This window comes from Equus caballus, chromosome 16 (genome assembly GCF_041296265.1).
Source record: "Equus caballus isolate H_3958 breed thoroughbred chromosome 16, TB-T2T, whole genome shotgun sequence".
Taxonomy (NCBI): domain Eukaryota; kingdom Metazoa; phylum Chordata; class Mammalia; order Perissodactyla; family Equidae; genus Equus; species Equus caballus.
In genome coordinates, this window is record NC_091699.1 from 70,805,314 (window position 1) to 70,819,713 (window position 14,400).

At 36.0% G+C, this 14,400-nt stretch overlaps 1 protein-coding gene across 4 annotated transcripts in view; it reads right to left on the reverse strand.

The window, feature by feature from the left end:
- The window catches only part of LOC100061057 (ubiquitin-conjugating enzyme E2 E2), a 343,291-nt gene that overhangs the window by 100,897 nt on the left and 227,994 nt on the right, over positions 1-14,400 (reverse strand). The gene's annotated exons all lie outside the window — the stretch shown is intronic.

A 14,400-nucleotide genomic window follows, 5' to 3' on the forward strand; every position in this document is an offset into this window, starting at 1 on the left:
CTGAGAAATGCTTACTTCCAGAGAGTAGGAAAAGTGAGACTAGAAGCATACCAAGAACAGAATAATCTAGATGAGATCCTGTTAAGTTTGATTGTCCTGATGCTCTAACCGAAATATCAAGAGGGCTTGAATAGCACCAGTTCTCTGAGCAAAGCAGTGATGAGTAGCTAAAAACAGACCTACCTCTGAAGATCAAGTAAAGGCAAGGAAACAAGGACAATTATTGCAGGGTTACTCCTAAGAAGGAACCTTATGGGAAGGAGAGACCAGAGGCTGATATGGACCAGAAAATGGCCAAAGAGAGGAAAAGACACTGAGCACGACACCCAGGCTCACTTACAAAATGGCTGGTCACCACAAAAGCGAAAGAGAACATCCAAAGAATACGTACACTGGGTAGTGTCAGAGAGGTTTTAACTGTATTATTTCCTGTCTCTCAAACTGCTGTAAGCATTTGTGGACATTAAAATTCTATGTTCTTCTACATACGAATAACAAAGGCAGATTTAAAAGCTATGTATGAGTGGTAGGATAACTAACAATGATGTTAATTGGAATTTTAGGCGTTACATCTAGAAACAAAAAGTGGTAAGATAATGTTTTGCATTCACAACCTGCCTACTAGATAAATTTGTGAGTCTTCTGAGGTTTCATCACTTGTTATTAGGCAATATTTAAGTACAAATATATTTGTGCTTGTATAATAACGGTAATTGGATTTTTTCCTCATTTATTCATTTTAATTAATCAGTCACTGTAACCAGATTCATGAGGTAAAGAAAATAAATATATACATAGCTTTAAGAAAGAAGGAAAAATAAAATCTTTTCCCAGGCTCTAAAGGAAAAAAAGAGAATTCCAAAAACTCCCAGGAATTTTCAGAGAATTACTAAAGGTAAGATTCTTTTCAAACATTTAACATTTTGGGAAATCTGTGTTTCTTATTACAACTCAGCACACTGGAAAATGGCTATTCTATTTACTTCAAAGGTCCAAGAGAGTTTATATAATTATTTAGCTTTCCAGAGGGCAGAAATCTTACCAATACTGGAGGGATATGGTATGGATCCTGAAGACTAGTTGTGTCCTAGCTTTTGTCCTACTGTAGTAAAGTAAAATTTCTTTATTAAAGCCTAATAGGGTACATTAGTTCATCCATTAAAAGAAAATGCAGATTCTAGATCCTGGGGACATGATGATAAGATACAGCTGCCCTCTCCAAGAGTTTACCATCTACTGGGGGAAGACAGGGAAGTCAAGGAGCAATTACAATGCACTCCGCTAAGTGCTACCTGTAATAGGAATGTGTTGAGGGTGCTTAGGGAAGGAGAGAGAAAAGGTTCCTCAACTCAGTCATGAGAGGTGAGATCTGAGAGATACAAACAAGTTAGCCAAGAGTAGGAGAAAAGTGGAAGATAGGGTGGGGAGAGAAGAAGGGCAGGTAGGAGAAGAGCACAGGCAAAGCCCAGGAGGCAACAGAGAAGAGGAAGTTTCTTTCAGAAAACTAAGCACTGCGTGATGCTGTGGCAAAGGGTGAGGCTGGAAAGGTAAGCAGAGCTAGATCAAGAAAGCACCTTTTACACAATGCTAAAGTGGACTTATCTTGAGGGCAATGGAACCCATTGGAACCACTGACAGGTTTTAGAAAGAGAAGTGAATGTGAACATATTTTTATTTTAGAAAAATCACTCTGACAGCAATGAGGAAGGGGCTGAGACTGGCGACACGAGACCAGTTAGAAGGCTTTCTAGTAATCCAGGTGTAAGATGATGGTAGTAATGATCGTGTCTTGGAAAGAAGTCAATGAATTTCAGAGCTGAGACACAAAAGGAGCATGTTGAATTTGAAGGGCCCATAAGACGTGCAAGTGCAGATGTCCAGCTGGGTATGAAATTCAAGTGAAAGAGCTGTGTTACAGAATATTGGTGAGACAACAGTACCCAGTGAGTCTTTAGAGCCCCAGGAGTGGTAGGTTATGAGAGAACGAGCAGTGCAAAAGGGGAGACATTAGGAGGGAGTTTTCATGAGAAACACTCACTGACATTTAAAAGTATGGACATAAGATGAGGAGACTAGAAGGAACAACCAGACGAGAGGAAATTCTGAAGAGTATGATATTACAGAAGCTAAGAGGAGAGCACTTCAAGGGGAAGAAAGTGGTACAGTGTAATGTAATGCAGAGTGGTGAAGAAAAACAACATTGAGAACAGTCCATCAGTTTCAGCAAAAACCGATGTTAATGACTTAGAGAAGAAGAATTTAAGTGAAATGCTTGCCTCTGGTTGTGGGTTAAGGAATGCAAAATAAAAGATATTAAAGGAGAGACAATGTGTTTCTCTTCCTGGAAGTCTGGATGTGAAGGGGCAGAGGGGAATGTGTCTTGAGGAGGAGGCAAGAGGGGATGGAATACAATGCACACAGGCAAGAGGGAGGATTAAATCAAAGACAGAAGCACCAAAACCTCTTCTCCTGTGACAGGAAGGAAGGAGGGACGAGGAAGAAGATGGAAGACGAGAGTTGGTATAACACAATGTTAATATCACATGTGTGGAAATAGCACAGTTCAAGCCCAGACTGCTACCTTGGTTGTATGACCACGGGTAAATCTGACATGTCTAAGTCTAAACTTTACACATGTAAAGTTTGTGTACAAGTTTACACATGTAAAGTTTAAATCTAAACTTTGTGTCTGATATCCACAAGTAAGTACATTCACCTTGGGGAAGAGCACTTTGAACCAAATTTGTACTTTAAAGTAAGAACCAGAATCACTGTGTGGCTCAGGCATGTAACAGAAATGTTCAGTTTGGCCTAGTCTGCCCAACCACAAAAACTGAAGACAGGCTGGTACTTCTTTTGAACTCTGGGGTAATCAGTAAGGACCATGTAAATTGATTTTGAATAACAGAAAGCTACTATAACATTCAGAAAAACTAATGTTCTTTCTACAAAAGCATTTCAATAAAATCAAGTAAGAAATTTCCTCCACACTGGTTTTTTAAAAATTTTCTTTTTTATCATGTTCGTTTAAATGCACCAAAAGTTTATTTCTTGCTCAAGTCATTTTTAATGTCAGTTGACGGAGTGGTGAGAAGGCACTCTGCTCCTATTAATTTAGAGAGCTGACTCTTCCATTTAAATCAGGAGTTCTTAACCTCTTTTTTGTTCTATGACTCTTTCGGCAGTTTGCTGAAGCATACGGACCTCTTCTCAGAATAATGTTTTTAAATGTATAACATAAAATGCGTAGTATTACAAAGGAAAACAGTTATCAGTTTTCCTGAGGTCAGATTTCAAACAGTCAAAATATAGTTTCAAAGTGTTCAAAAATTTGGTGTTACAGATGTGCTTCCTTATTAAAATAAATGACAAAATTCAATCTAATCTGGTGAGTCTAATAATTATTGTAATCTTAAAGTAGAGAAGCATAGACATTATTTTGAGACATCTGGAATAACAGTCATGTGATTTCTATTGGTGTTAAAGAATACTTTGTTGGATCTTTCGCAGCCAGCTGGCCAATTAGCGAAGAGACTATGTGGAGGATAGTGCTTAGAAATACTCTGTATTTCTGCCACCCCTTGTCAGGGCCCAGAACTCAGTCACATGGACCACTACCTAAGTGCCAGGCAACAGAATTTCACCAACGCTTACTCTGATGTCTCTCCAGCTGTTCTTTTTCTTGGGGGGTTGGGGAAAAGGGTTGTCTGAATCTCATTCTGTAGTAGATTCCTCAGCAAGGGCTCATGAGAACAATATTTCAATTCTTGGAGTGTTCATAACTATTTGTCTGTGGTAGTTATACTTGAAGGCAAGTTTGGCTGGATAGAAAATTGGCTCAAGTTTTCCAACCTCGAGTATCTTAAATATGCTACTCCATGGATTTTTCTCTAATCACCTACTTTTTGAGTCTTTTCTAATTCTGATTTATGTTTTCTTTCCTATCCTCTATCATCAAAAACCTTTTTTTTTTTACTTTGTTTTGAAATAATAGTTTATAGTTTTCATCTATTTTGTAGACTTTTGGAGCATGTTTTTGGTGTAGGGACATTATTTTGCTCCTTACTATTTCCTTAGAAAAACTTTCCTTAATTTTCTTTTCTTTCTTTAAAAATTTTTTTTAAATTAAATAAATTTACCTTTACTTTGAAAGCGACAGCCCAGGACAGTTTGTCTAACTTCATGATTCTAGAACTCTCTCTACTGTTGTTTTCACAAAGTGATTTAAAAAAAATGACCTTGGGCACATATGTACTGTGATGGATAAAAGTTAGACTACTGGTGGTGAGCACGATAAAGCCTATTCAGAAACTGATATACAATAATGTACACCCGAAACTACACAATGTTATAAGCCATTATGATCTCAATAAAACTATTGGAAAAAAAATGGCCTTCCACTTTGTGGGACTCCTTATGTTGTCATCACCTGCTTTTCATCTAGACTTTTTCTCTCTTCTCCCCTATTGTCTTGTCATCCTCAATCTGGATTCTACTTCAAGCAGCTTTCCTCAGTGAAAGGACTTGTTTGGGAAGAGCTTAGGTTTGCTTGCTTCAAGTAGTTATAAGGCCCAGACTGCTCTAGCATCATCAAACTGAATTGCTTCCCAGTCCCCTTGTATTCACCTATGAATTAGACCCTGCAAAACCGCCACCCAACCTCAGTGGCTACTCTGGAATTGGCCTGCTGTGCTTTCCAGTGAGTACTTGCTGGCAGTTTGAGGAATTTCCTCTTCTCGGGGTCATCAGCTGCCCTGTTTCCTCTCCTCTGCTTCCTCTCACATGGTGACTCATCCCACATGGAACCTGGAGTTGTTAGCAGTTTATCCTTACCTGCCAGTATTTTGGGGTTTGTGGGGATAGCTGGTTTTGATGTAGCTGCTCTACGTAGGTTTTGATTTTGATATCCTAGTTGCTCTATCTGTTTTTCAGGAGAGATTAAAGAACAATGCCACTGCTGCTACTGCCTTTCAGGAATCTTCTCGAAAATTGTATTTTTCATTTAAAGTAATTATTGTTCAAGGTCTACTTCGGAATACTATGAATTAGGGCTATCATTCATTCTAACAAAAAGGTAGCAAAATACCAGTGATTTTCAAACTGTAGTTCTTGGAACCAAGGGAGATCTATGTATGTATGTCTGCATGTGTCCATGCACTTCTGTTTTCCTTTCTCAACTCCACTTCAAACAGAGGGGATCCACTACAGGTATTATAGTTACTGTACTTCCATGTCTGAAGAAAGGATTATGTGGTTAAAACCATTTGACCACCACTGTTCAGGAGTCATCTTTTAAAATCAGTATTTAAAACCTAAGAGAAGTGAACTGACTTTCATAAAACAGATTTACTGTTCACAGAGATAAGTTGAGTCAAGAACTACAACCGTAGTTCAAGCAAAAAACGTAGCTTTTAATAATCCCTCATGTTTTTCAAAGGCTTAAGGAGAAAGTATACACTTATTATATTCCTCTACATTTCTGTTAACAGTTTTTATTGATTTTATTTTTCTCTAATTTACTATCTGCTGCCTGAATACCAACTATGGTATCAAATGTGGTTCATAAGTGTTCAACCATTCACTTAGAACAAATGTGAAAATTTAAACTAAAATTACACATGCTCAATCTCAGAAATAATCAACCAAATTTGATTTTTTGCATTTTGTTTCTTCTACTTAAAATTTCAATTTCCCTCCCTTAGAGATGTTATGGATGAAATGTTTAAAAGGACAACTTTAGAAAAAATAAAAATAAAACCCTAAATGCCAGTGTTTGTGGAGGAAGACATGATTCCTCCTAGGTAGGCCCAGCATTCTGGGATTTACTATAGTGTACCACATACCCATGAAATCGAACTTCATGGACCTGCCTGTCAGCCTCCCGGATCAGAGGTCAGATCTGTAACCTTTTTGTAGGCAGAGAGATTTTCATTTCCCTAGATGGTGAGATCCCCAGGAAGCAAGGGAGGGCAGTACCATATTGGAATTCTGGCAAACCAGAAAAGAAAAGGGTGGGCACGCAACTTGGCCTTCCCAGGAAACCTCTTATTACTATAATGCTCTTAAGTTTTCCAACCTGCCTAAGAGATAGCAGCTTCTTTTACCTGAAGATTCAGATTAGTACTACGTGAGACTTACAACATTTGCCTACATGCCAGATAAACAAGGCATTGTAAACCCTTATTCAGAAACTTGCCAGAAAGGGACAATATTTAAGGTTTGTGTGCATAGAAAAGTTGTGAAAATGAAGGAAAAGAAAACTGTGATTTTGTGTTTATTTTAGAAATCAGAGGACTTCAAGCAAAAAATAACATGAATTGGCAATAGATTACAGTTTTCTCTTCAATAGGCAGAATCTTTTGCCACTGAAAAATGGAGTGAATCAATGTTACATTCTCTTGGAACTTGTTTAATCATGTATAATATTAAGAAGTCAAACTTGACATATGTATTAGAAAATACAGCTCTTCTGCCAGTGAATTGCCTGTCAACTTGACAGGTTCAACTCTGCTTTAAGTTATTACTGAGGTACTTGATCATCCTAAGAGTGCAATATGCAGAGTTCTTACTGGGCAGAATGGAATGTCAAAACCAAAGGGGAAGATGCTACAGATGTCCACTGGTATGACTATAAAGGTAAAGCCATAATGTAAATAAGAAAATATATTTTACTAGTTCCTTATGTAATTTAGATGTATCTATTTTTTGCTGCAACTGTTTCTTTTAGGTAAGTCAGGAATCACTAATACGCTTAAAAATAATACTACCCATCCTTTACTTATTATCTTCTCTCTGAGGTAACTGACATAGAATGTTAGAACTCAAAGAGATTTTGGTGACTGTCTAACTTAAGTCTCTCATTTTACAATTGAGGCAACATAGATCCATAGAGGTTTATTTAAAAATAAACATAAAATTTAGTATGTGCTCACAATATATCAGGCATCAACACATACGTGTTCTAAATTTAATCCTAATAATAGCCCTGTGAGAAAGATTTCATCATGCTCAATTTAGAGATGAAATCAAGAGATGCATGACTTGATCAAGAGCACATATGCAGTTAGTCAGTTTCAAAACCAAGATTCAAATATTCAGAGTCAAGTGTGTTTTAATTTTTTCAGTTCTTTGGTTTGGTCCCCCACTCTTCTCCACCCCCACAATTTCACACCTAATGGTAAGTGACTTGCCCAAGCTCATGCAACTAGAGGAATAAAATCTGAATCCAGGTCTTCTGACATCAGGGATTTAGTGTATTTCCTCTTCTCTTCTCCACCGCATTTCCATTACTGGGTAGTTAGGTACCTCCCCCAATTAAGCTGACTGGAATGACTATCTTCTAGAGACTGCTATGGGTAAAGTACTATGGTAGATGCTCAGTTAGTATAACCATCCCCAAACTAAATGTATCACACCCCTATTTTACTTTATAATCACCACTGTGCCCTTTTCTCAATGACTTTGATTTAATGTCTTTTTTTGCTTTTGTAGTTAAGCCAGACAATTGTGGGTAATACGGGAAAAGTATAGGACACAATCTTCTTTGCCCTTGAGTACTTATAATTTGCTTGGAAAAATTAAGATTTGACTAGAAGAAGTAGACCAAAAAACAAGTGCTAAACTGTGTACTTCAACTGGAAATTCAGATAAACAGTGGTAAAAACTGAAATAATAAGGGCAAATGACATGTAGGACTGACAGGATAGGACTGGGACAAGAGAAGGCAGATAGAGAGTGAGTATCAAAATCCAGAATGGTCTAGGTGGAGCAAGGGTAAGGAGGCTCTGTAGGAGAAGTGCAAGGAAAGAAAACTCCTAGAAGTACAGTAAGGCTTTGAATATTGGGGTTATATGACCATAATTTTGGAGTCATTTTCGATTGCTGAAAATAAAACAAATAGTTACCACCTATTTTCTCTGTCCCTATGCTGCATTAAACCTTTAGAGTATTGCATATTAATCTTGATTGCACCTCCATGAAGTAAAGATTATTAGGCCCATTTTCAGTGGTGTAATTGTGGGTCAGTCAAGCAACTTGCCATCAAAACAATAAAAAACTAAATAAAACTAAATAAACTAAATAAAACTAAATAAAAAACAATAAAAAACAATAAAAATATCAAAACAATAAAAAACTTCACCAAAGAACAAACCTTAGGCTTTCAACTTAAATTATTTTCAAACATAACCACAAAGGGAAAAACACACTTAAAAGATCAAAAGCCAAGAAAAGAAAACTTTTAAGTCTGAGGTTTCTCATGCAACCAAATTCAAAAAATAAAAACACATGTACCAAAGTATATTACATGACCAATAGTTACTTTGAAATTGCAATGGAGCATACATTTCGTATTTAACAGAGCACATACATTATCCCTTGCGGCCCACTTTACTTATTGAATGTCTAATTTTTTCAGGGAAAAATTGCTTTAAAGTTTTATCTCAGACTTTTCTATAGTAAGATCTCATTTAAATTACCAAGAAAAATAATTGCTGTTTTGCATTCATTTTGCAAACGCACCATAGTAAACTCTGTGGCATCTCCTCCATTGTGAAAGAGCTGGCAAATAATAAATACATTTTTATAAGAGAAATAAGGAAACAAGACTCAGAGACTGACTGTTATTTTAGAACAAGACAAAATATTCTGTTAAGAGTTTACTATAGTGCAAAGAATAACCAATCCAAAGTTTTCATTACAGACTGTCATGTCACCAAAGCAAAGGCAAGGATCATCAGGACTGTTATACAGGACACTGGAGAAAACTAGCTTGAGCTAACTGTGCATGTTACGGGCCAGTGTTTTCCACATATCATTTATATGTGTAGCTGCTTATTCAGGTACTAACTATAGTATCCTTCATTTAATATTTTCTTTAAGTTAGTTTTTAAAAAAGCAAAATACCTATGTAAGACCTTTTAAAAAATAAAATACCTAGTTTAGCCTCAATTAAAAAATCATGAAATCATGGCTTTGATGTACTAGTTATATACTTTTCCCAATGTAAATTGAAAGTAATATAGGTAATTATGAATTAAAAAATGTTTATTCTGTACTACCAGTAGTCATTCTGCACACCCCTGGTGGTAAGGCAACATACTTTGGGAGACACCTTTATAGGTGCTCTCCTAATAAGGGAACAGTTCAAAAGTATTCCTCTACAACTGTGTAAATTACTATGGTAATTTACCCAACTGTAAAGAATGTATGCCTATACTCATAAACACATACTATTGCTCTGAGACTAGAAACTTAGTCAAGCCATAAATTTTACAAAAAGGGAGGCATACTAGATAACTCAGTTACATTTAAAACAAATACATTTTTCCCTTGATAGCCACTGTTCAGGAGGGCCTGTGTAGGCATTCAACTAATATGGCTTAAGTAATTCTTTAAATGTCATGATACTTGTCATTAGTTAAGGAAAAAAGCCAGTTGTGCCGGAGCTGGGAAGCTGAAGGTGAATGGGATATGGAGATGCAAAGGAGGGAGAGAGTCCTATAGGCCTGGCCTGGAGAGCAGTAAAAGTGAAGGTTCCTTCTGCCCACAATTCTTTTCTGGCTAAAGGATTTCCAATTCGGCCACTGCATAACCACTGGTGGTCTCTGAGAGGCCAGAGAGTCATCCACTTTCATCTTAAAGTCAGGTAATGAATTTGTTAGGTACCTTTAATTAGCAAAAGCTAACAGGTCCTTCTGTGGGGAAAAGTCACAGGACCACCAGTTCTAAAACTATTTCATAACAATAGGTCTTGTAGAAATTTGTGATTTTGGGGGCTCTGAGATGACATGAACTATACTATACCTAGTGTGATTCAAATTGCCTACTGCAGGCTAGTAGAGCTGCCTGGGTTCTGGAATCACACAGATCTGAGATGTATCTTAGCCTTGCCACTCATTAGCTGTGTGATCTTGGAAAATTCTTTAATTCTGTTTCAGTTCCTTCCATGGGATAATAACATTACCTACATCATAGAATTGTTGTGAGGATTAAATGATATGACATGTAGAAATAGTAGTTGAAGAGTGAAGTCAGTAAATGTTAGCTATCAGTTATGTGAAGCAGCATCCCTTTGAATGAGACAAAAATTAAGATGAAAATTTGAGTGTCAATGAAAGCTTATGTTACAATATACCTGCTTTTCAGAGGATGTTAGGCAAATGATTTTCTAAGATATAGATGTGTAGGTGTAGTCTTAGAAGTTTATATTGCTAATTGTAGCATTTGTATTTAAGACTTCACATACATTTGAAAAATACTTGGTAATTACTGAAGCATTTTTTCACATATTATCTCATTTGTTTCCTACCACAAACCCTAAGAAGTAAGTACTACAAGTATTATTCACATTTTGTAGATGAGGAAACTGAAGTTCAGAAAGTTTATTTAATTATGCCACAATTACAGTAACTGGAGAAGTACTTCCTCACTACATCAACTCTGCCTCTCATAACTTCTACTTGTTTCACACTTTAAGATAAAGAAATGGGTATTATATAATTAAGTTTTGATTTAAGATTATTGTTAATTTGTTTTGCTATGGATTTAAATAGAATTTACAAAATATTTTTCAGCACAATAAAACTTCTAAATGAATTATTTGAGTATAGCTATAGATATCTATATCTATCTCCATCCTTATTAGGTTCTAGAATAGTATGCTGTGTTTGGCGAAGGCCCTAAAAATAAACCGAAAAACTATGTCAATAATTGATGTTATTCAGATGCTTAATAGACATCCTTTCTAGATTGGCTTACTGCTCCAGTTTGGAGTTATTTTAGAGCATTACAATTACATGACAGTGTAACTAAGGTGTTTTCACCAAAGGTAAGATATTGGCTTTATTTTAGCTTCTTGGAAAAAAGTACTAAGTACATTTAAATAATGGATTAAACAGTCCATCTACCATAAATGATACAAAATACTTTGACAATATTGTTGAGTTTGCAGGTCAGGTTCTGGTTTACCTTTCAAAGATCACCCTTATTACTATTACAGATGATTGATCACTTGTGCTGTTATTAGGCAAAGTTCCTCTGTCAGAGTTGTTGATTTTCTGCTAAATGTAAGACAGGGCTTTATGACCATTTGAGGTATAAAAGAACCACAACAGTGATATGCAAACATGCTATTTTAAAATGAAGCTCAAAGTCACAGTTCATATGTTCTGTACATTTTAATTTATCAAGAACAATATGATCTTTAACATATTAATTAAAATTGGCTTAATGAAAACTGCTAGCATCCAATTCTTTGGAGTCAAAAGCAGAGGATCATGTTATGTTACAATAAATGGTAATCACTAAACATGAAGGAGTTTATAACTATTGGAATTAAAAAATTTAAAACTTCATTAATATGAAACATAATGATACAGCTAATAGTTACTACATTATGTTGGGTGGTAATTAAAGAGAAATAATAAGAAGTTTATGTACTGTTTATTAAAAGCCAGTCAAAAATTTTAAAGAAACAATGGGGAGGGGAGACAGCAACTAATCAGATCAAGAAGCTACTCTGAGGCCCTCTCTGCAGACATTTGTCATTTAGGGACCCAGGAGGTCAGGCTATCTCAAGTCACTGGCAAGAGGGTTCCACGGCCTAAATGTTCCATGAGAACTGGGGTGATAGTTATGACTGCTCCTAGTTACTAAATGGTAGAAACTGAGTCCTGGATCTCTCATGGCTTCTGGTAAGGCAATATCTTCTCTGACGTGAGACGTTAAACTGATTTCGGTGTTCAGGTTACAGGCTCAAATTCTCCTTCCTAATTCCAAGTTGCCTAGAATTCTGCCAATTAATATGATTTAAATAGAAAACATTCCTAGAGTGGGGCCATTGGTCATTCTCATCTTGGTGTAGTTTGGTTTAGTTGATCATCATTTTTTCTCTCTTAGCTTCCTTATGAGGGTATACCCTGAAGGAATTAAAGTTTTAAGGGCAAAAAAGACTGAGTAGTTTTGAGCAAGGGGCACTTATAAGAAAAGGCAGGTCTTTCAGTAATGGAACATTCAGTAAATACATTTGTGGAGCCCCTTCTAGGTGTGTATGAGGTCTCTACCATAGATAGCCTTAACCGTTTAATTTTCAATAAGAATAATTTATTATAATATCACCACTGCTAACACTTCCATGGTGTCAACTATACGTTAGGCACTGTTACATGCACTTTCCACCCCAGTTGGGTTGGGGTACTATTACACACCAAGCCAGTTTTACAGACAAGGAAACTGAGGCAAAGAGAGGTTAAATAATTTGCTCAACGTCACACTGCTGATAAATGTCTTCAGAGTCCTCATTGTAACAGTTACTCTATTGCTGTAAAAGAGTTCCTCTATCACATATAGAGAGAGAATCAGGAGTATGAGAGATAACAAGGGATGCAAAAGATGAGGGCAAGGACATCAAAAGCAATTTTTCCATGTTGATATTTGGCCTAGAATTGTTCTGATCCTTTCCTTAACCTAGAAGTTCCCAGGTATCACTTAACTCTTGTCCTGTGACTAATCCCACTTACTTCCTCCTGCCTGCCTAGACTGGTGTGTGGCTAGCAAACAGGAGTAGGGAAAGTTTCCTGGGCTGTGCAAGTTTCCTGGGCTGAGGTGGAGAAACCAGAGGACTCAGCGTTGGTCATGCATAGCAAACAAAAATCATAAGAAGCTGTATTTTTTCATCATACATTATCACACACTTGCGTAGACAGATAAAGACTATCAATGGAGGACAAGGTGAAATTCATTGGTCTTTTAAGGTAAATTTAACAATCTCTGGAACTTGCTACCATATAATTAGAATTAACATTTTAAACTTGTGTCCTACTTAAACTCGCGCCAGTCCTACCTAGGACCCGCAGCTTGAAAGTACTACTTCACCTCCAAAATGCTAACAGATGTTCTTGATACTAGCTACACACTGGTAACAAAGGCATCTTAGCAATATTAAGAACAAGCAGCATATAAGGCAGAGAAAATATCAGACAATAAAAACATTAAGTTAAAATCAATACAATACAGTGACAGCATCAGGGAGACATTTCTGAATTATGCTATATAACAATATTATATTTCACACTGAATGATGCTAATCTTGTATTATTAAAAATAAAAAATGTTATAATGTATTTCAAATAAATCCCATAGTGGGATATTTATGACAAATCACTTCAGTTCACTCCCAAGTTTACAATGTAGTCAGAACTGGATGGAATTACAGTTTGTTATAATTTCAGAAAACCCTATACAGTAGATGAAAATCACATTTAATATAAATGTCATATCATATAGTCATATTACTCTTGACGTAACAGTTTTATTGGAGTAGTGTGAGTTTTCAGAATATGCAATGTAATCAAGACATTTCAAGCAGAAACATGTTAACTTTATATTTAAAATGTAACAAATATGCAATAGCAGAATTATGGGAAATAGATTGTATTCTTCTAAGACCAGAAATACATGTCTTGGAGATTTGATGAAAAAACGCAAGCTTCTGTGACTTATTACATTAACTAAAATAATAAATGCAAGTCATGATATTTTACCTACATTAAAATTCCTTTAAAAAGAAAATGAAACTAATGTTAAGAAAATTGCTCAGAGTAGTATGGCTTTGAAGAGATGCCTACTTTAATTATTTGACCATTATGACTTTATAATTTCCTAATATCAATACTATACAAAAATTCTCATTTTTTATTTTTCCAAATATTTTTGAGTTAACAATCAAAAACAAGATTCCTCTATCACTGTAGCACAGCTCTAAGACCCGATAGTCATTTACTGTCAGTTTCAATTTAATAAACTGAAGACAATATTGAATCAAAGCTTCCTAGCTAACTGTGGCAAAATGGAACAAAGATCACACACAGTGTTAATACAAACACTTGCTTCGTGGCTGCCTTTTAGGTACTATCACTAGCATTCTGTGGGTTTAGGGTTACCTTTACAGAAGTGGTGTTGGATTTACATGGGGTCATCTAAACTGTTACTCCAGCCCTTCTGAATATGGCATACATTTTAAGAAGGCAACCTTGGGCCAAATACGTAGTTGATGGCCTTGAAACTGTTTTTACTTAGACTAACAGAGGCAGTGTGTCGCTGTGGAAATACATGAAATTCAGTGTTTGTACACTTGTTCTCCCCTTCTACAATCACTGCTGTGAAAGTCTCAGTTTCCTCATCTATAAAATAGAAATAACAAAACATATCTTACTGGTTTTCTGAGGAAATTAAGAGTATTTTGCAAATTACAAAATATTGCAAGAACTTCCAGTACCTAAAACAGCAGGCTATGTTCATATAGACATAGGTGTATGGCCAAAAGATGAATGAAATGTAAATGAGTCCTTGAAATCAATACAGTAACTTAGTAATAAAACATTTAATTTTGTTCATGCTTTT